This window comes from Canis aureus, chromosome 31, assembly GCF_053574225.1.
Source record: "Canis aureus isolate CA01 chromosome 31, VMU_Caureus_v.1.0, whole genome shotgun sequence".
Taxonomy (NCBI): domain Eukaryota; kingdom Metazoa; phylum Chordata; class Mammalia; order Carnivora; family Canidae; genus Canis; species Canis aureus.
Window position 1 is genome coordinate 23,209,826 of NC_135641.1, and position 23,386 is coordinate 23,233,211.

A 23,386-nucleotide genomic window follows, 5' to 3' on the forward strand; every position below is an offset into this window, starting at 1 on the left:
ATGACCTGAGCCAAAACCATGAGTCAGACACTTAACTGACTGAGTCACCCAGGCACCCCAATCATGATTTCTTTTGCTAGGTTTTCAAATTGCAGCTTTAAAAATTTAAGATATAGTTGACATAATATTGTTTGAATTTAAGATATATAATGCATTAACTTAATACATTTATAGTAATACCTCTGTCACATAATTATCTTTCCTTTCTTGTGGTGGGAAGAATTAAGATCTACTCTCTTAGAAACTTTGAAGTTTATGATACAGTATTGTGATCTATAATCATTATTCAATACATTAGCTCTCCAGGGCTTATTTATCTACTAGTGGAAAGGTTGTACCATTAAACAGTGTATCCCCAATTCCCCCATTCTGTAGCTCCCGGTAACCACTGGGTCTACTGTCTGTTTTTATGAGTTTGGCTCTTTTAGATTCTACATATCAAGGATATCACACAGTATTTGTGTTTCTCTCTGACTTACCTCACTTAGCATAGTGCCTTCAGGTTTCATCCATTGTTTCAAATGGCAGGATGTCTTGTCAGACATTTATGCTGTTTCCATATCTTGGCTATTGTGAATAATGCTTCAGTAAACATGGGAGTGCATCTCTCTCTTCAATATCCTGTTTCATTTCCTTTGGGTATATACCCAGGATTGCTGGATCAGATGGTAGTTCTATTTTTAATTTTTTGAGGAAACTGCAAATTGTTTTCTATAGTGGCTGAACCAATTTACATTCCCACCAGTAGTGAATGAGGCTTCCCTTTTCTCCCTATCTTGCCAGAACCTCTTATCTGTTATCTTCTTAATGATAGCCCTTCCAACAGATAATGAGATGAGCTCTCAGTGTCATTTTGATTTGCATTTCTCTGATGATTAGTTGAGCATCTTTTCATGTACTGTTGGCCTTTTAGATGTCTTCCTTGGGAAAAATGTTTATTAATTCTCCTGCCTATTTTAAGATAGATTTTTTGTTTGTTATTGAGCTGCAGGAGTTCTTTCTATATCCTGAATGTTAGCTCCTTATCAGATAAGTGGCTTCCAAATAATTTCTCCCGTTCCACAGTGTGCCTTTTCATTTTTTTTTTATTGTTTCCTTTGCTGTGCAGAAGCTTTTTACTTTGATGTAGTCCCATTTGATGATTTTTGCTTTTCTTCTTTGTGCTTTTGGTGTCATATCCAAAAAATAATTCCCCAGACCAGTGTCAAGGAGCTTCTTCCCTATGTTTTCTTCTAGATATTTCATGCTATCAGGTCTTATATTTAAGTTTTTATCTCTTTTGAGTTAATTTGTTTGAGTGATGTAAGATAGCCGTACAATTTTTCCAAGTTTTCGGCTTGTAGTTATTTTGTTCTACCAGCATCATTTGTTGAAAAGGCTATCCTTTCCCCATTGGGTATTTTTGTCAAGTATTAGTGAACTATATATGCTAGTGTTTATTTCTGAGCTCTCTGTTTTGTTATTGGTCTATTTGTCTATTTTTATACTGGTATCATATTGTTTTAATTACTGTCACTTTATAGTATAGCTTGAAATCAAGAAGTGTGATGTCCCCAGGTTTGTTGTTGTTGTTCTTCTTTTTCTTCTTCTTCTTTTTTAAAAAATTATTTATTTGAGAGAGAGCGAGCACGTTCATGAACAAGGAGAGGGGCAGATGGAAGGAATCTTCAAGCTGATGCCGAGTTCAGAGCCCACTCTGGGCTCGATCTCATGACCCGTGAGATTGTGGCCTGAGCTAAATAAAACCAACTGTCAGATGTTTAACCGACTGAGCCCACCCAAGCACCCTTGTTCTTTCTTCTGATTGCTTCAGCTATTCGAGCCTTTTATGGTTCCATACAAGTTTTGGGGTTGTTTTTTATACTTCTTTAAAAATACCATTGTAGTTTTGATAGGGATTGTGTTGAATCCATAGTTGGCTTTGGGCAGTAAATTTTATCAGTATTAAGTTTTGCAATTTATGAGCATGGGAAATTTTTGATTTGTCTTCTTCAATTCTTTCATCAAGGTCTTATAGTTTTTATTATAAAGATCTTTCAATTCCTTGGTTAAATTTATTCCCAAGTATTTTGTTTTTGATGCTATTATGAATGAAATAGTTTTCTTATTTCTTTTTCAGATAGTTTATTAGTGTGTAGTAATAAAACATATTTGTATGTTGATTTTATATCCTGCAACTTTACTGAATTCCTTGATTAGTTCCAGTAGTTTTTTGAGTGAGTCATTAGGATTTCTTTCTTTGTTTTTAACGTATTTAAGTAATCTCTACACCCAGTGTGGGGCTTGAACTCATAACCGTGAGATCAAGAGTCACATGGTCTTCTGACTGAGCCAGCTAGTCACTCCTAGGATTTCTATGTGTACAATTATGTCATCTACAGATAACAATTTGCTTCTCTGTTTCCTATTTACAAACCTTTAATTTCTTTTACTTCCCTAACTGCTCTGGCTAGGACTAACAGTATGGTATTGAATAAGAGTGGTGACAGTGGGCATCTTTGTTTTGTTCCTGATCTTAGAGGGGAAGCTTTCAGTTTTTCATTATCAAGTAAAATATTACCTGTAGATTTGTTATATATAGCCTTTATTATGCTGAGGTATGTTCCTTTTATACCCAATTTGTTCAATTTTTATCATGAAAATACTGTTTTATTGTCAGATGCTTTTTCTGCATTTATTGAGATATTCATGTGATCTTTATTGTTCATCCCGTTACTGCACTGTGTCATATTTATTGATTTGCATATGTTAAACCATTTTGAATCCCAGGGATAATCTTATTCACTTAGTCATGGTGAACCCTTTCAGTGTGCTGTTGATTTCTGTTTGCAATATTTTGTTGAGAATGTTTACATCTGTATACCTTAGGAAAATTGCCTGTAGTTTCCTTTATCTGGCTTTGGTGTTAAACTATGCTGGTCTCATAAAATGAATCTGGAAGTATACCCTCTTCTTCAGTTTTTTTGAGAGTTCAGAAAAGACTGACATTAATTTTTCTTTAAATGTTTTTTAGAATTCACTGGTGAAACCATGTGTTCCTGGGCATTTCTTTTTTGGGGAGGTTTTTGTTTACTGATCCAACGTCCTTACTCACCATTGGTCTGTTCAGATTTTCTATTTATTCATGATTCAGTCTTGGTAGGTTATTTGTTTCTAGAAATTTATTCATTTCCTCTAGGCTATCCAATTTGTGGGCATATAATTATTCATAGTTTCTTATCCTTTGTATTTATGTGGTATTATTTGTAATGTCTCATCTTTCATTTCTAACTTCATTTATTTGAGTTTTCTCTCTTTTTTCTTAGTTTAAAGATTTGTCAGGGTTTTTTTTCCCCAAAAAGCTATCCTTATAGTTTTGTCAATCTTTTCTGTTGTTTTTGTAGTCCCTATTTCATTTATTTCTGCTCTAGCCTATGTTATTTCCTTCCTTCTACTCACTTTGGGCTTAGTTTGTTCTATTTTTTCTAATCCCTCGAGATGTAAAGTTGCATTGTTTATTTGATATGTTTCTTTTTTCTTAATATAGGCATTTATTGCTATCAAGTTCCATTTTAGAATTATTTTGCTACATCCCATAAGTTTTGATATATTGCGATCCGTTTTTGGTTGTCTCTTTGTTTTTGAATTTTCCGTGTGATTTGTCTTTGACTGATTGGTCTTTCAGGTGTGTGTTGTTTATTTTCTACATATTTTTAAAATTTCCACATTTCTTTGTGTTATGATTTTTAGTTTCATACCAATTATGATTGGAAAGATACTCAATATGCTTTTCAGTCTTAAAATTTTTCAGGAGTTGGGACACCTGGCTGGCTCAGTTGGTAGAGCATGCAACTCTTGATCTTGGGGTTGTAAGTTTGAGCCCCATGTGGGGTGTAGAGATTACTTAAGATCTATGAATGAATGAATGAATGAGTGAATGAATGAATGAATGAATGATAATTGTTAAGGCTTGTTTTGTATCCTAACATATGATCTCTATCGGAAAATGTTTCATGTACACTTTAGAAGAATATGTATTCTTTTTTTTTTAAGATTTTATTTATTCATGAAAGACACAGAGAGAGAAAGAGAGAGAGAGACAGAGACACAGGCAGAGGGAGAAGCAGGCTCCATGCAGGGAGCCTGATGTGGGTCTCGATCCGGGTCTCCAGGATCACGCCCTGGGCCGAAGGCAGCGCTAAACCACTGAGCCACCTGGGCTGCCCAAGAATATGTATTCTCATGCTGTTGCATGGAATGTCCTGTTATGGTCATTTGGCCTAACGTATAGTTCAAGTCCAGTGTTTCTTATTGCTTTTCCGTCTGGATGATCTATCCGTTGTTGAACATGGGTTGTTGTACCCACCCCCACTATTATTGTATTGATGTCTATTTTTCTCTTGAATTCTCTTAATGTATTCTGCTTTATGTATTTAGGTGCTCTGATGTTGGGTGCATATATATGCAATTATTATATTCTCTTGATGAATTGAATGAATGGCTTTCTTATCTTTTACAAATTTTGTTTTTTATCCTAGAGCTGAAAATCATTTTATCTTTTCATTTTCAAAGCTCTTCATGTTCATGTAACTAAACTTCCTACAGCTATTTGGGAAAATAACAAATCTGTTAAAACCTTTCAATATTTTTCTGAATGCAAAAAACACAATTTCATTATTCCCATAGAGACTTCCCTCCAATGTAGACTTGGGCATCTCTAAGCCAGGCACACAACTGTCATACTAGGCCTCCCTTGGCTGCTTTTCAGGCTGGGTTGCTCAGTCTCTTGGAGTCCATTCCTTCCACTTTCCAAAGTTATGCCCTAATTTTGCCAAAGCACATCTTCTAGGACATTCCTTAAAAATCATGTAGGAGGGGATCCCTGGGTGGCTCAGTGGTTTTGTGCCTGCCTTCAGCCCAGGGCATGATCCTGGAGTCCTGGGATCGGGTCCCACGTCGGGCTCCCTGCATGGAGCCTACTTCTCCCTCTGCCTGTGTCTCTGCCTCTCTCTCTCTCTCTCTCTGTGTGTGTGTGTGTGTCTCTCATGAATAAATAAGTAAAATATTTTAATAAAAAAATCATGTAGGAACTACATATACATTTAAAGATTTTTATTTTTATTTCTCTTAAGTGAAGACTTCTTTTTTTTTTTTTTAAGAATTATTTATTTATTCATGAGAAACACAGGGGAGGGGGGAGGGCAGAGACACAGGCAGAGGGAGAAGCAGGCTCCATGCAAGGAGCCTGATGTGGGACTCTATCCCAGGTCTCCAGGATCACACCCTGGGCTGCAGGCAGCACTAAACCGCTGCACCACCGGGGCTGCCCAGATTTTTATTTTTTAAAGTAATCTTAACCCAACATGGGGCTCAAACTCAAAACCCCAAGATCAAGAATTGCATGTCCCACCGCCTGAGCTAATGAGGTGCCCCGGAAAATAAATATTTTTTTTCGAAGAAGGAGAGTCTTTGCATGCTTGGAAATATTTTTATTCAATCCTCATACTTAAGTTCGAGTGACTATAGAATTTTAGGTTGAAAATAATTTTTCCTCAGAATTTTATTTTATTTTATTTTTTTAAACATCACAAATATGTTTTTATTTGTCACCATTAAATGTATGAATTTTAAACAGATTCTTGGACTGGTGGTTCATATCCATCAGCTTGTTCAACTTTAGCACCAGTCTAATCCCCCGTAGCTTTACCAGAACTACTAACTTCACCATGAAGCTCCATAAGTTTTCCCAATTCAAACTTGGGCTTCTTCAGCATTTTTACTTTTCTAACAAAGACATCATGGAGTGGATAAATAGACTGACAAGCTTTCTCTATATCTTTTCCAATGCTGTCTGGAATCAATTTATTGACTACTTCTTTCAAATCATTTGTCTGCACCTCTCAGGTCATGATTTCCATCATCTTTTTCCAGATTTGGCGGACCTGTTGGTGCTGAGCATAAGAGGTCTTCTGAATCTGATTATTGCGTTTTTTAGTAAAACCAACACAAAATAGATGAAGCAAATAGCCATCGGTAGTCTTTACATCAACATGAGCTTCAATCATGGTCTGCCATTTTTTGACCATGGAGCACATTTTGTCATGGGTAAGATCCATGCCATGGAAATTAGTCAGGCAATTTTTGCCCTGCACATCCTCAGTGATTAGCTTGAATTTCATAAATGTAACTTCATCATTCTGCAGATCAGCAAGGCTAACTTCAAAAACGCGACCCTTGAGACCATCAGATGCAATTTTGGTTCCTTGAGTTCTTGTGACTAGTGTTTTTCCAATATTTCTTATATTGAATATAGCTGGTGCTTTCACATAATACCAATCTTTCTTAGAAAATGGATCAACCACTTTCTTCTTGGCTCCCTTTTTGCCACCTTTCGTAAGGCACTTGTTCTTGCCGACCACCAAGACGCTGCTCTGGGAGCTAAAAGGCTCCTCAGAATTTTAAAGGCATTTCTCCACTCTTTTCTAACATCCTGTATTGATCTTGAAAAGTCCCCTGCTATTCTGATCTTTTTAAAAGATTTATTTATTTATTCATGAGAGATAGAGAGGGAGAGGCAGAGGCATAGGCAGAGGGAGAAGCAGGCTCCCTGCGAGGAGCCTAATCTGGGACTCGATCCCAGGACTCCAGGATCACGCCCTGAGTGGAAGGTAGATGTTCAACCACTGAGCCACTCAGGTGTCCCTATTCTGATTCTATTATCTGGTTGTCTAGGGCTTTTTGAAAATTATTTTTAAATAATTTCTATGCCCCATGTGGGACTCAAACTCCTGACCTGGAGATCAAGAGTTACATGCTCTACAGACTGAGCCAGCCACGTGCCCCATTATCTGGTTCTTCAAATGAGACCTGTGTTCTCCCTATTTCTGTCTCTCTCCTCTCCTCTGCTGCTCTCCTTCCATCTCCTCTGTTGCATTCCATGCTTTTATGATTTTCTTCAGCATACTTTAACGTTTATGACATGGATTTGTGTGCCAGGTACTCAATGGGCATTTTCAATATAGAGAATTATTACTTCAGTTCTGGGAAATTTATTTGTATTCTATCTTAAATAAATCTACCCCCCCCCCCATATTCTCTGGTCTCACAGCAAATTCTATTATTCTCCATCTCTTGGAATACTCTTAATTTCTTCTTATCACTCGTGCTTTCCACCTCTTTGATTTTCGTATTATGCTTCCTGGGAGTTTTCTTTATCTTTCAACTGTTTATTGAACTTCTATTCTACCGATCATGTCTTTAATTTTTGAAGAGTTCTATCTTGTTATCTAATTGTTCTTAGTTTTAGGTGTAATATACTCTTATTCATAGCTATAATATTTTATCTTACTACTCAGATGTTGTTAATGGTAATTTTTTTAGATATATTATTTTTAAAAAGATTTTATTTATTTATTCATGAGAGACACACAGAGAGAGAGAGAGAGAGGCACAGACAGGCAGAGGCAGAGGGAGAAGCAGGCTCCATGCAGGGAACCCGACGTGGGACTCCATCCCGGGACTCCAGGATCACGCCCTGGGCCGAAGGCAGGTGCTCAACCGCTGAGCCACCCAGGCGTCCCTGTTAATGATAATTTTTAAGTATTTTCTTCTGTTCTTTATATGGCTTGTGTTTTATATAAATCCCTCCATTTTAGTTTAACTTGTTAATTGAGGTATTGATTATTGAAATGTATATAGAATTTGGTTATACAACTTGATGAATTTCCATCTGATTACAGTCCTGTAACCACACCCAGATCAAGATACAGAATATTCTAAAAAAAAAAAAAGGATATAGAATATTCTAGTAACACAAAAAGCTCCCTCATGACCCTTTCCAAGCAATATAACCTCCTAAGAAGTAACCACTCTTTTTTTTTCAAAGACTTTATTTATTTATTCATGAGAGACACAGAGAGGGGGAGGCAGAGACACAAGCAGAGGGAGAAGCAGGCTCCCTGTGGGGAGCCCGATGCGGGACTGGATCTCAGGACCCCAGAATCACACCCTGAGCTGAAGTCAGATGCTCAACCACTGAGCCACCCAGACGTCCCAGAAGTAATCACTTTTTAAATTTCTATCAACAACAGTTTGTTTTATTGGTTTTCAGCTTCATATCGGTGGAGTCATACAGTGTGTCCTCTTCTGTGTCTGGCTTATTACATTCAACAATATTAAAGCAGTTTGATTCATCCATGTAATCAATGTAGCAGTTGTTAATTATTTTGTTGTTGTATAGTATTCCATTGTATAAGTATACCACAGTTTATTTATTACTTTCCTGTTGAAAGATGTTTGGGTTAGGCACCTGGGTGGCTCAGTGGTTGAGCGTCTGCCTTCGGCCTCTCTCTCTCTCTCTCTGTCTCTCATGAATAAATAAATAAAGTCTTTAAAAAGAAAAGACCTTTGAGTTGTCGCCAGTTTGGATCTATTATGAATAAATCTACTAAGAGTATTCCTGTACATGTTTATTATAGATGTAAGCTACTCAGTTTTCAGGGGTATAAATTCAGGAGTGAAATTACTAAGTCTTAAGGTTTATAAATACTTAGCATTAAGATGTATTGTCAAATAGTTTTTCAAAGTGGCTGTACCAGTGTAAATTTCTGCCTGCAACATATGAAAGTTCTAGTTGTTCCATATCCTCATCAACACTTGTTATTGTCACTCTTAAAATTTGTCATTCTAGTTGGTATATAGCAATATTTCATTGCAGCTTTAATATGAACTTCCCTGCTAAGCTTATTAGCTATTTGCATATACTTTTTAAAAAAGCATTTTATTTTTAAGTTATGTTTACACCAAATGTGGGGCTCGAACTCATAACCCTAAAATCAAGTGTTGTACATACTGCTGACTGAGCTGGCCAGGCATCCCTGCATATCCTTTTTGTCTTATTAAGTAAAACTTTTTAAAGATTTCTTTATTTACTTGAGAGAGAGCGAGAGAGCGAGCACAAGTGGGAAGGGCAGAGGGAGATGGAGAAAGAATCCCAGGCAGGCTCCCTGCTGAGTACAGAGATGCAGGGCTCCATCCCACAACCCTGAGATCATGACCTAAGATGAAATCAGGAGTCGGACACCTGACTGTGCCACCTAGACACTCCCTTATCTTTTTTTCTTTTTTTCTTTTCTACATGAAATGTCTGTTGAAGATTTTGTCCATTTTTTAGAAAATTGGGTTGTATATTATCTGTTCTGAGTAATAGTTACCTTCAAGAAATACTGGCTTAAAACCCCAGTAAACATTTTTCATCTTGGTTTTTGTGCGTCAGGAAACCTGGTATGGCTTAGATGGGTGCTTCTGGCTTGTTTTTTTTTTTTGTTTGTTTGTTTGTTTTATGAAGTTGTAGTCAACAGGTTAACTAGGGCTGCAGTCATCCTCAGGCTTGAGTAGGACTGGAGATCCACTTCCAAGATGGCTTACTTACATGGCTGGCCACTTGGTGCTGCCTGTTGGCAGGAGGCCACAGTTCCTTGCCATGGGGACTCTTCCTAGGGTGGCTTGACATTTCTCACAACATTGCTGCTGGCTTTGCCCAGAGCAAGTGACCCAGGTGAGAGGAAGGCAGAAGCTTCCATGTCTTTTCTGACCTAGCTTTTGAAGTTATATTTTGTCATGTGTGTAACACTCTTGGTTGCAGAAGTCTGTCTAGCTCAGCATGTGAGAGAACTAACTAGACAAGGGTGTAAAAATCAGGAAGAAAAGACCAGTGGGGATTGTTTGGGGAGCTGGCTTCCAAAGGTTGTCTGCCCTTTTCTACATATTCTGGTAAAAGTTCTCCGTCAGGGGCACCCGGGTGGCTCAGTGGTTGAGCGTCTGCCTTTGGCCCAGGGCGTGATCCTGGGGTCCCGGGATCGAGTCTCACGTTGGGCTTCCCACAGGCAGCCTGCTTCTCCCTCTGCCTGTGTCTCTGCCTCTCTCTCTGTGTCTCTCATGAATAAATAAATAAAATCTTAAAAAAAAAAGTTCTCCTTCAGATGTGGCAACACTGTCAGAATGACTTGCCTTTTTCACTCTTAATACTGCCTTTTGGTGACTAGAATTTAACAGCTTTATAAAGATAAAATTTATCCACTTAAAGGGCAATTCAACACGGTTAGTATATTCACAAAGTTATGCAACCATCACCACAATCTGTTTTCGAATATTTTCGTCATCCTTAAAGGAAACCTACTACCAAACCTACTACCAGTCATTCCCTATTCCTCCTGCAAATGCCCAGCCCTAGAAAAACACTAATGTACTACTTTCTCTGTATATAAAATTGTCTGTCCTGGACATTTTATATAAATTAAATCATACAACATATGTTCTTTTTTGATTGGCTTTTTCATTTAGCAAAATATATAGAAGAATCATCTATGTGGTAGCCTGTAACAATATTCCATTCCTTGTATTACTGCCAAATAATATTCTACTATATGGACATATCACATTTAACCATCCAAGAGTTGAAGGATCACTTGGATTGTTTTTACTTTTTGGCTGTTATGAATAGTGCTACTATGAACATTCATGTATAAGTTTTTGTATGATCATATGTTTTCAGATACCTCGGATAAATAACAAGGAATGGAATTGTTGGGTTGTGTATAACTCTAACTTTTTCTTTTAAGACCTTATTTTTGGGGGGCACCTGGGTTGCTCTGTCAGTTAAGCATCTGCCTTTGGCTCTGGTCATGATCTCACAGTCCAGAGATCCACCCCCACGCTGGGTTCCCTGGCCCAACGGAGAGCTTGTCCCTCTTCTTCTGCCCCTCCCCCACTCGTGCTCTTCCTTACTCATTCTTGCTCTCTCTCTCAAATACATAAATAAAATCTTTATAAAAAGAAAGACTTTATTTTTTAAGACCTTAATTCTTTAGGGACATTTTAGGTTCACAGCAAAATTAAGAGGAAAGTACAAAGATTTCCTACATACCCAGTGAGCCCACACATGCATAGCTTCTCCCATTATCAACATCCCCTACCAGAGTGGTGTATTTGTTACAACTGATAAACCTACATTGAAACATCATAATCACCAAAGTCCTCAGTTTATATTAGGATTCACTGTTCCTGTTGTCCATTCTGTGGGTCTAGAAAAATGTGTAAAGTCATGTATTCATCATTATAATGTCATACGGCATACTTCCACTGCATAAAACTCCTTTGTGCTCAGCCCATTCATCCTTCTCCCCCACCCCGAGCCCCTGGCTATCACTGACATTTTTAGTGTCTCCACAGTTTTGCCTTTTCCAGAATGTCATATAGTTGGAATCATATAGTTATGTAGACTTTTCAAATTGGCTGCTTTCACTTAGTAATATTCATTTAAATTTCTTTCATATCTTTTCAGCGCTTGATAAGTTGGCTGCTTTAGTGCTGAATAATATTCTGTTTTCTGGATGTACCATAGTTGATCCATTCACCCAATGAGGAACATCTTGGTTGACTCTAAGTTTTGGCAATTATGAATCAGGCTGTTATAAACATCTGTGTGCAGGCTTTTGTGCGGATGTAAATTTTCAACTTCTTTTTTTTTTTTTTTAAGATTTTACTTAGAGAGAGCACACATGCAAGCAGGAGGAGGAGCAGAAGGAGAGGAAGAAAGAGACTCCTTGGTGAGCAGGGAACCCGACACAGGGCTCAATCCTGGGGCCCTGAGATCATGACCTGAGCTGAACGCAGATACTCAAAAGACTCAGCCACCCAGGGGCCCCTAAATTTTCAACTTCTTTGGGTAAAGAGACCAAGGAGTGTGCTGGATCATATGGTAAGAGTATGTTTAGTTTTCCAAGAAGCTGCCATTCTGTTTTCCAAAGTGGCTAAACAATTTTGCCTTCCCACCAGTAGTGAATGAGAATTCCTATTGCTTCACATTTTCATCAGCATTTGATATTGTCAGGTTTTGGATTTGAGACATTCTAAGAGATATCATCACATTGTTGTTTCATTTTGCATATCCTGGTGACATGACGTAGGGCATTTTTTCATATGCTCATTTACCTTCTGTGTATCTCTTTGGTGAAGATGTCTCCTAAAGTCTTTGGTTCATGTTTTAAACAGGTTGTTCATTTTTGTATTGCTGAATTTCAAGAGCTCTTTGCAGGAGTGCCTAGCTGGCTCAGTCATTGGAGCATGGGACTGTTGATCTTGAGGTTATAAGTTTGATCCCCACATTGGGTGTAGAGTTTACTTGTAAAAAAGAAGTTATTTGGGGGATCCCTGGGTGGCTCAGCAGTTTAGCACCTGCCTTTGGACCAGGGTGCGATCCTGGAGTCCTGGGATCGAGTCCCACATCGGCTCCTGGCATGGAGCCTGCTTCTCCCTTTGCCTGTATCTCTGCCTCTCTCCCTCTCTCTCTCTCTCTCTCTCTCTTTCTCTGTCTATCATGAACAAATAAATAAATCTTTAAAAAAAGAAGTTATTTGTATATTTTGGATAACAGTCCTTTAGCAAATATATCTTTTACAAATATTTTCTCCCAGTCTGTAGCTTGTCTTCTCATTCTCTTGAGATTTTCATAAAGTAGAAGTTTTTAAATTTAATGAAATCTTATCAATTATTTCTTTCATGGATTGTTCCTTTGGTGTTATAGCTGAAGAATCATCACCATATCCAGGATCATCTAGGTATTCTCCTATGATATCTTCTAGGAGTTTTATAGTTTTGTATTTTACATTTAGGTCTCTAACCCAATTTGACTTAATTGTTGTAAAAGGTGTAAGGACTGTGTCTACATTCCCTTTCCCCCACTTTTTGCATGTAGATGTTCAGTTATTCCAGCATGATTTATTGAGAAGACCATCTTTTCTCCTATGTATTGCTTCTACTCCTTTGTTAAAGATCAGTTAACTATATTTATATGAGTCTATTTTTGGGCTCTCTATTCTCTTTTGTTGATCTATTTGTTCTTTCTCTAATATTACTTTGGATTACTGTAGCTTTTAGAATGTCTTGAAGTCCAACTTTGTTTTTTCCTTCAATATTTTGTTGATCATTCTGGTTCTTTTGACTCTCCATATCAACTTTAGAATCAGTGTGTCAGTATCCACAAAATAACTCTCAAAGATCTCTATTGTATTGGATCAAGTTGGAAATAACCAACAGTTTGACAATATTGAGTCTTCCTATCCATGATAAATACCTCTTTATTTATTTAGTATTCTTGGGATTTTATTGACCAGAGTTTCTTTGTTTTCCTCATATGTCTTCTATATAATTTGTTAGATTTATACCTAATTATTTCATTTTCTTGTTAGTGTACATGGCATTATTTTTAATTTCAAATTCTTTGTTAATTGCTGATATATAGGAAAACAACAGAGTTTTATTTATTAACCTTGAATCCTACAATGTTGCTAGAATTGTTAATTCCAGTTTTTTATTTTTACTTTTTTTGTAGATTCTTTAAGCTTTTCTACATAGACAATCATGTCCCTTATGAGTAAAGGCAGTCTTATTCCTTTTTTCTCAGTCTGTATATTTTTAAATTTCATTTCTTGTGTTATTGCCTAGGACATCCTATGACTTCCAGGATGATACTGAAAAGGAATGGCATCTGTTCTTGATCTTAGTGGTAAAGCTTTCTAGTTTCTCACTAAAGTGTGATGGATGTCAGCTGTAGGGTTTTGGGTTTTTTCGTAGATTATCAAGCAGGGAAAATTCCCTTTCATTCTTAGTCTACTGAGAGCTTTTTTTTTCTTTTAAACTTTTAATTTTAAGTAAACTCCATACCACATATGGGTCTCAAACTGACAACCCCAAGATCAAGAGTCACATGCTCCACTGACTAAGCTAGCCAGGCACCTCCGTTTACTAAGTTTTATCATTAATGGATGCTAGATTTTGTTGATGCTTTTTCTGTATCTGTAGATATGATTCTGTGATTATTCTTTTTTACCATGTGGATGTGATGGATTACATTAATTGATATTTAAATGTTGAATCAGTCTTGCAACTCGGATAAATCCCACTTAGTCATGCTGTAAAATTCTTTGTATACATTGTTGGACTAGATTTGCTAATATTTTTATATTATGTTCATGAGGTATTGGTTTGTAGTTTTCTTGTAATGTTTTTTTCTGGTTTTGGTTTTAGGACAATGCTCTCCTCCTAGAATAAGTTAGAAAGTTTTCCCTCTGCTTCTATCTTTTAAGACACTAAAGAGAATTGGCATTAAATTCTTCCTTAAATGTTTCATAGAATCTACCAGTAATCCATCTGGATTTGGTGCATTTTTGGAAGATTATTCATTATTGATTTAATTTCTTTAATAGATATCAGGTCATTCAAATTGTCCATTTCTTCTTGTAGGAGTTTTAGTAGATTGTGTCTTTCAAGAAATTGGTCCATTTCATCTAGTTTGTCAAATCTGTGGGCATAGAGTTGTTCATAGTACTTTTTTTTAAAGATTTTATTTATTTACTTATGAGAGACGCACAGAAAAAGAGAGGCAGAGACATAGGCAGAGAGAGAAGCAGGCTTCTTGCAAGGAGCCCGATGTGGGATTCAATTCCAGGACCCCGGGATCACGCCCTGAGCTGAAGGCAGATGCTCAACTACTACTGTGCCACCCAGGCATCCCCATGGTACTTTATTATCATGTAAATGTCCATGGGATCTGAGGCAAGGACCCTTTCTTCATTTTTTTTTTAAAGATTTTATTTATTTATTCATGAGAGACACAGGGAGAGAGAGGCAGAGACACAGGCAGGAGAAGTAGGCTCCATGCAGGGAGCCCGACGTGGGACTCGATCCCAGGTTTCCAGGATCAGACTCTGAGCTAAAGGCGGTGCCAAACCGCTGAGCCACCTGGGCTGCCCCTTCATTTCTGATATTAGTAATTTGTGTCCTCTCTCTTTCTTCCTTAGCCTCACTAGTTTATCAATTTTATTAATCTTTTTAAAGTACTAGCTTTGTTTTCACTGATTTTCTTTTGAATTCTTACCTTCAACTTTATTGGCTTTTGCCCTAATTTTAATAATTATTTATTTTCTTCTGTTTCTTTTGCATTTAATTTGCTCTTTTCCTAATTTCCTAAGGTGGAGGTTTAGATGACTGATTTTACACCTTTCTTCCTAATATTTGTAGTCAATACTAAAAATATTATTTAAGCACTGCTTTCACTGCATCACTCAAGTTGGGTAAGTTGTGGGGTTTTTTTCCATTTAGTTAAAAATATTGTTAAATTTCTCTTGAAATTTCTTCTTTGACGTGTTATTTAGAAGTGTGTTGTCTGACCTCCCAATTATTTGAGGCTTTTCCAGTTGTCTGTTATTGATTTCTAGTTTAATTCTGTTTTAGTCTGAGCAGGCATTGTATGATTTCCTTCTTTTTTAAAGATTTCCTTTATTTATTCATGAGAGACACAGAGAGAGAGGCAGAGATATAGGCAGAGGGAGAAGCAGGCTCCCTGCAGGGAACTCAACCCAGGACTCCTGGATAACGCCCTGAGCCAAAGGCAGCTCCTCAACCACTGAGCCACCCTGATTTCCCTGATTTCCATATTTAAAAACTTGTTTACATTTGTCTTATGGCCCACATGTGGTCCATCTAGGTGAATATTCCATGTGAGTTTGAGAATATGTTTTCTGCTGGTCTACACAGGTGTCCATTATATCCAGTTTATTGATAGTATTGTTGAGTTCAACTATGACCTTACTGATTTTCTGCTTGCTTGGTCCGTCCATTTCTGATAGAGGGGAGTTGAACTCTCTAGCTCTACTATTGGAGACATCTATTTCTCCTTGCAGTTCTATCAGTTTTTGCTTCACATATTTTGATGCTCTGTTAGGTGCATACACTGAGGATTGTTTTATCTTCTTGAAGAATTGACCCCTTTATGATTATGATTGTTATGATTATGTAGTATCTCTTTTTAAACTCTGATAACTTTACTTACTCTGAAGTCAGCTGTCTGAAGTTAATATAACTACTTTTTTTTGTAGTGAGAAACAGTATATTTATATAGTCTCACAGTGTATTACAACAAATTACAAAGAGAAAATAGTAATTTTTTCAGGAAGAAAATTCATGGACATTACCTTAAAAAAAAACAATGCTTAGAGGCACCTGGCTGGTTCAGTCAGTAGAGCATGTGACTTTTGATCTCAGAGTTGTAAATTCAAGCCCTATGGTTGGGGTAGAGATTACTTAAAAATACAACCTTAAAAAAAATGTGTTTATTATGACCTTAAGTTTTGTTTTTTGCTTTTTGTTAATATTTGTTCTTATTTAAGTTCAATTTGCCAACATATAGTATAACACCCAGTGCTCATTCCATCAAGTGCCCTCCTCAGTGCCTGTCACCCAGTCACCCCATCCCCCCCATCCACCTCCCCGCTTTCTGTTAGTATTAGCATGGTATATTTTTCTTCATCTACTTATTTTTTATATGTATATAGGTGTCTTTCTATTTTTAAATTTTTTATTTATTTTAGAGGGAGAGAGTATGAGTGAGGGGAGGGGCATGGGGTGGGGAGAGAGAGAGAGAGAGAGAGAGAGAGAGAGAGAGAAATCTCAAGCTGACTCTACTCTGGGCCTGACACAGGGCTTGATCCCAGGACTATGAGATCTTGACCTGAGTCAAAATCAAACGTTGGATGCTTAACTGACTGAACCACCCAGGCATCCCTGTGTCTTTATATTTAAAGTGGGTTTATTGTAGACAACATATAGTTGGGTTATTTTTTTATCCATTCTGACAATCTCTTTTGTGTGTTTGTATCATTGATAGTCAAGGTGATTATTGATGTAGTTGGGTTAATCTCTACCATTTTCTATATGTTGCTATTTGTACTATTTTTGTCTTCCATTATGTTTGTCTCCTGTGCTTTTTAGTTTAGCACTTTATAATTCCACTTTGTCCTTACTTAATCAGTTATAGTTAAAAATTTTTTTTAATTGTTGTCCGAGAGCTTGTAGTAGACATTTACAACTAATACAAATCCACTTCCAAATAACACTACACTGCTTTGCCACTAGTGGGAGTACATTTTATTTTATTTTATTTTCAAAGATTATTTATTTATTCATGAGAGACAGAGAGAGAGAGAGAGGGAGAGAGGCAGAGACACAGGCAGAGGGAGAAGCAGGCTCCATGCAGGGAGCCTGATGCAGGACCCAATCCCAGGTCTCCAGGATCATGCCCCAGACTGAAGGTGGCGCTAAACCACTGAGCCACCAGGGCTGCCTGGGAGTACTTTTTAATAAGAAAGTTTGAATTCCTCTCTCCCATCTCTTACATCATTGCTGTCATTCATTTCACTTTATAAGCATATGTGAAAGCACACATACTCAAATAGTTAATCAAATAGCACTGTTGGCATTATTTTGAACAAACTGTTAGGTCAGTTAAGAATAAGAAAAAAGTTTATTTTCACTTAATTCTTCGTTATTCTTCTTTTATGTAGATCTGAGTTTCTGATCTATATTATTTTCCTTCTTTCTATATTATTTTCCTTCTTTCTAAAGAGCTTCTTTTAACATTTCTTGGAAGGCAACAAATGCCCGCCCTCAATTTTTTTTTAACCTGAGAGTATTTCTCCTTCATTTTTGAAGGACACTTTCACGAGGTACAGAATTCTAAGTTGGTAGCTTTTTTCCCTTAGTATTTTATTTTTAAATTTTATTTAAAAATTTTTTTGAGAGAGCAAGCAAGCCATTGCACATGAGCTGGAGGCAGGGTGGCAGGAGAGGGAGAATCTCAAGCAGGCTCCATGCTTAGTGTGGAGCCTGACAGAGGACTCAATCCCACGACCCTGAGATCATGACCTGAGCCGAAATCAAGAGTTGGAGGGTTAACTGACTTGAGACACCCAGGTGCCCCTCTCAATATTTTGAACATTTCACATTGTTCTCCTTGGTTTAATCATTTCTGAAAATTGAGATGTAATGGTTTGCTACGCTATAGGTAAGGTTTTTCCTCTGGCTTCTTTCAGGATTTTTTCCTCCATCTTTGATTATCTATAGTTGGAAAATGATAGGCCTAGGTATAATTTGGTTGTTATTGTTTAGGGGTGTGTGTTTGGCATTTATTCTGTTTGGTGTAATCTAGTTTTCTTGGATCTGTACTTTGGTGTCTGTTTGGGTTGGTATAACAGAGTATCATAAATTAGGTGGATTATAAACTATAGAAATGCATTTCTCACAGTCATTGAGGCTGGTAATCCAAGATCAAGACACTGGCAGATGCAGAGGATCCACTTCCTGATTCATAGATAGTTGTTTTGTCTTTTTGCTGTGTGCTGACATAGTACAAAGAGCTAGGGGAGCTCTCTGGGCTTTAATTTATTTTTAAGATTTACTTATTTATTTGAGAGAGAGAGCGCGTGCACAAGACAGGGAGAGAGGCAGAGGGAGGGGGAGAAGTAGACTCCCCCACTGAGCAGGGAGCCTGATGCAGGGCTCTATCCCAGGATCCTGGGATCATGACCCAAGCCGAAGGCACACGCTTAACCAACTGAGCCACCCAGGCGCCCCTGGGCTCTCTTTTATAAGGGAACCAATCCCATCCTTATGATCTAATTACCTCCAAATAACAGGTTATTGATTAGGTTTCAACATGAATTGGGGGGGAAGGACACAGTCTACAGCAATCTGATATGAATATGGGTGAAATTCTCAGCTATTATTGTTTCAGAAGTATTTCTGTGTTCTTTTCTTTTTTGGTTACTGTTCCATGTAAGTTATGCCTTTTGTAGTTGTCTCATAGCTCTTGGATAGTTCGTTCTATTGGGTTTTTTTTTCTCTTTGCATTTCAGTTTTGGCAGTTTCTATGGGAGCATTCCTTAAGCTCAGATTCTTTCTTCAGCAATATCCTGTCTCATTAAAGATCTTCATTTCTGTTAGTGTTTTTGATCTCTAGCATTTTTTTGATTCTTAGAAGTTTTCTGTTTACCTTGCTTATCTGTTCCTGTATGAGGTCTACTTTGTCCATTATAGCCCTTAGCATATTAATCAGTTGCTTTAATTCACTGTTAATTCTAACATCCCAGCCATATCTGAGTCTGGTTCTGATGCTTATTAGCTCTTTAAACTGTGGGTTTGGCCCTTCTAATTTTTTTGATAGCCAGACATGAATGAAAAAGGATTGGTGTAGGCCTTTAGTAATGTGGGTGGAAGAAAGTGGTCTATAGTCCCGGGATTAGGTCTCAATCTTTTAGCATGTCTGTACCTCTGCACTGTAAACTTCACAAGTGCTTCTGAGTTCCCCTACCCCACAACCGCCCCCCCCCCCCCCCCCCCCCCGCCTCCAACAACAGAAGGCTAGAAGAGGCTGGAGTTGAAGATTTCTCTTCTGTGGGTCACTAGGCTCTGATAAAATCCCAGGTTAGGGTCTGGTTAGTTTTTCCTGGGGGAACTAGTGCTTTCACAGATTTCTACTTGTGGGATTCTGTTCCAGTTACATTGTGATTCCCTCTATCTGCCTGTCTGGCCCCAATTTGGGGAGCAGCAGTTTGCCCTGTGACCTCACCTCTCTTATGGATCTAAAATGAGCTGTTAATTTTTCAGCTTTTTACTTGTTAGGATGGAGTGGTGATTTCTAAGGTCCTTTACACATGCTGATTTGGAAACCAGAGGTCATTTGAAAACTTTCTTTCAAATAAGTCTTAGACTGAAGCAGAGAATCCTCATAATATGCAAATACTGTTAGAATTCTCTTTATATTGCCTAATGAGACAATCTTTTGCGGAGGAGGAAGAGTGTTTGTCTTACGAGTCTGGCAACTTATTAGCTTTAATAAAAAATATATCCATTATATTGAGAAAATAAGCCAGTTTAAACAACATCAGACTGTAGGCCTATTTTATAGCTTAAGAAGTTTAAAAAATTTAGGCTGCTTACTTCTCGAAGCATGTTTTAAAACAAACACTATTGTAATTACAAAGGCCGTGCAGGCAGTAAGCAAAATAAGGATTAAAAAATTGGTTCCAAGCCTGAGAAGTACTATCATGAGGCACCCAGTTCCAGGGTGTCTCCATCTTACCTTTTTCTCCTCCTCTTCCCAAGTGGCTTACTGTTGGAGCTCCTGCTGCACATTCCTAAAACCAAGGAAGCTCCTCCTGGTATGCAGAAGACAGTTGCGAGAGAATAGTTGGGAGGAACTTGGAGTGTTAGGTGGTTGGCTCAGTAATGAAGATTCTTGCAGGCTACTAAGAGTTTGGATTTAAGTCTAAAGGCAACAGGATGCCACGGAAAGATTGCATTGTTTTTTTCTTTCCACGTCAGACAATGTGCTAAGGTCATGACAAGGTTTGAGGGGGTATGTATTTCAAAGCAAAGGAGTGATGTGGTCTGATTTATTTATATTTTAAGACGTTCATTTTCACTGCTAAGTGAAGAATGGATTAGAAGGGCTAGGAATTGAGATGGCCACCAATTCAGCATCACAACTGAGAAGTATTATCAGTGACAATTCTTGGTTGTAAAAAATAGAAAATGCCAGCTGATTTAAGCAGAAAAGGAGGTGGTTTTATTATATTTTTTGAATAAGACCACTTGGTAGTTTGCAGACTCTGCAGGAAGAGGGGAGAAACAGGCTTGGAAGGAAGTTTAACAGCCAAAGTTACACCAGTCAGTTCAGTGTGGTCACGAGCACTGCCAAACCCTGGTCATCACAGCTTGCCCGCTGCTGCTGACACAGACAAGCCATCTGGCCACTGGAGCAAGCAATACCTCCCACTCCCAGGTTCATCCCTCACCCTCCTCCGCACCTATCCTTCACCTTTTGAGAAGCTGACCCCCTCAAATAGATTTTCTACTGTCCCTACTTTTGGGGGGTTATTGGTTCCAGATGTCAGGTTTGGATGCATCTGATTGACCAAGCCTGGTCACATGCATACGCTCTATAAACAGAAAAGGCTGGGTTAATATCTAGGATTTTCTGCATCTTTGATGTTAGTCTTTGCCTTGCAGCAAAACTCACTGGGGAGTATCCTAGACAGATCTGCTTGCTGGGAAACTGAGAAAACAACACACTAATACCAGCAATGGGAAACCTGGTACAGTAGATTGCCGGCTGTTATCTGTGCCTTCTGCACGGGACTCTGCAGTCTCCCCAACTTAAGTAGTAATTTCCTCATCCCATGGCTTTTTCCTTGGCCACGTGACTTGCTTTTTTGCCGTGCAAAGACAAGACAAGCACTAGCTTGAAATGTACTATCTTGTGTTTCTGCTGTCATGAGGAGAGGAACATGTGCTGGCTTGCCCACTCTTCCCAGGAGGCTGAGACATGTGGAGCAGACCCACACACCTGCAGGGTGAAGCCAGCCTGTCTCTGCCACTGCCGTCTGAAGTAACAAACACCGGCTGTCCTCCAGAAGGGGAGCCTAGCTGAGATCAGGTGCTAAATACTTGCTGTATGCTTCTGAGTTCTTATGGTTTATTACACAGCAATAGCTGACCACCCTTGGGAGTATCTGGAGGAACTCCACAAGGTTGAAAAGGTTGGCAACTAAGTGTAAGAGAGTTTTAATTATGGAAACAAATGTTCCAGAGTATGGATCAGTCTAGAGAGACCCATCTGTACTAAATTCTGCCGAGTGACCATTCAGCCTCCATATGTATGGCTCTCAAAAACCTCACATTTATATGCTGGTTTTATGGCTTACACTCTTGTAAACATGATCATAAACCCAGGAGTACTGGGGTCATCTGACCCAAGCCTAGCCAGGGCCTCTCTACTGGGATCCTGGGATCTCATAGCATCCCAAGTCTCTCTAGAACATGCTCGTCTTCCATACTATAAGGAAATCCCTTCTACGTCCCAATCTTTCCCATTGGATGATGAGGACCACATTCTACTCATTACACATCGACTGGCACTCCATAGCGAGCTTTTATCATCAGCTCACTCTTCCACTGAACACTCCCAATGGTTCTTCATGGCATTACAAGTAAAAGCCAGATTTTCCTTACGGTCTACAAAAATCACAAATTGATAATGGCTCTTTGCTTCCTACTTAATCTTACTCCTTTTTTTACTTACGCTGGTCTGGCCTCCCTGGTGTGCCTTAGATTTGAACAAACCAACATATGTCCATCAATATTCTTTCTGATATCCATATGGCTCACTTTTACCTCTTTTCTCTACTCAAATGTCATACTAAGTAAATGTCTTCTCTGACCACGTTATTTATAAAAGTTGAATGTGTAACGTTAAATTGAATGTAAGGTTAAAACAGAGGGCATTTTTGTTCCCTGCTTAGAGCTCTAGGTACTCATCCTAGCACAATGGTTTTCCTATGATATGCCAAAATTTATGATGTAATTCCATCATCAGATCTCATAGTGGGGAATTCTGCACCAGTGAATGGAATGAATAATGCAAGACAGTTGTGCTGTATTCCCAATATTACTCATCCTTGGATGCACTCAAAGTATTAAAGTTTAATAGGCACAAAACAGCAGGATCCCTCATACCAGATACCTGGTTTCTTAGGACTTCAGTTTTCACCATCAAAATCGGAAAGCTTCTAGGATTATACTTCAGAGTGAAACTAAGGGTTAGGTATTTTCATTATTTGCTGGGGGAAGGGATAAACTTTTCATTACCCTTGCTTTATTACCAACCCTCCTATCCTGCTGCCAATTAGCCATATAGTGAGTGAGTTCACAAGACACTGTCCAGGAAATAGCCATGAACTCAGTTTTCTAGACCAACACAGTGGAGATATAAACTTAGTTCTCAGTAGGAAAACTACCGTTAATCATCAGGGTCACCTAAGTGGGTCTAAAACATTCAACAGTCTAATTCTGGGTTTTGCAGGAAGAGAGGGTAGAGCTACCTATAAATCAGGCTCAGGGTGGAGAGAGGTGGATCAGTCACCTGTGGACTAAATTAGTTATCAGCATGCAGAAATTTTCCTCTAAGAGGTCAGTAATTACTTGGCAGTTTTTTGAGTCACGGTCTGTCACAACTAGTCAATGCAGCCATTATGTGAAGGCAGTGGGGATACCTGGATGGCTCAGTGGTTGAGCCTTAGGCTCAGGTCCTGATCTTGGGATCAGGGATGGAATCCTGCACTGTGATCCTTGCGGGAGAGCCTGCTTCTCCCTCTGCCTAGGTCTCTCATGAATAAATAAAATCCTTTAAATCATAAAAAAATAAAAATAAAAATGTGAAGGTGGTCATACACAATGCATTAAGTGAATGGTTAGGGCTTTGAAAAGCTGGAAACAAACTGGCCAGATTCAATCCAGAGGGTAAGTTTGCCTACCTTCGGGAATTCAAAAATTCTCAATGTAAAGATGAACTAACTGTTCTTCCCACGTAAAGGTTTCTTCTGATGTTCACCAGGATGAAAAAACCTTTTAGATTGTAGGCACGCATCAAGGGCCCTATTTGTCCTAATAAGGAAACTTATTCTCAAGTAGTACCCATTCCTACTTAAAATGCCCGTCCATCTACACATTGGCA

The 23,386-nt window shown here is 38.3% G+C and overlaps 1 pseudogene; it reads right to left on the minus strand.

Annotated features, from left to right (window-relative positions):
* Positions 1–5,537: 5,537 nt before the first annotated feature.
* On the minus strand, positions 5,538–18,904 carry LOC144302173 (small ribosomal subunit protein eS1 pseudogene; annotated as a pseudogene).
* Between the last annotated feature and the right edge of the window lie 4,482 nt (positions 18,905–23,386).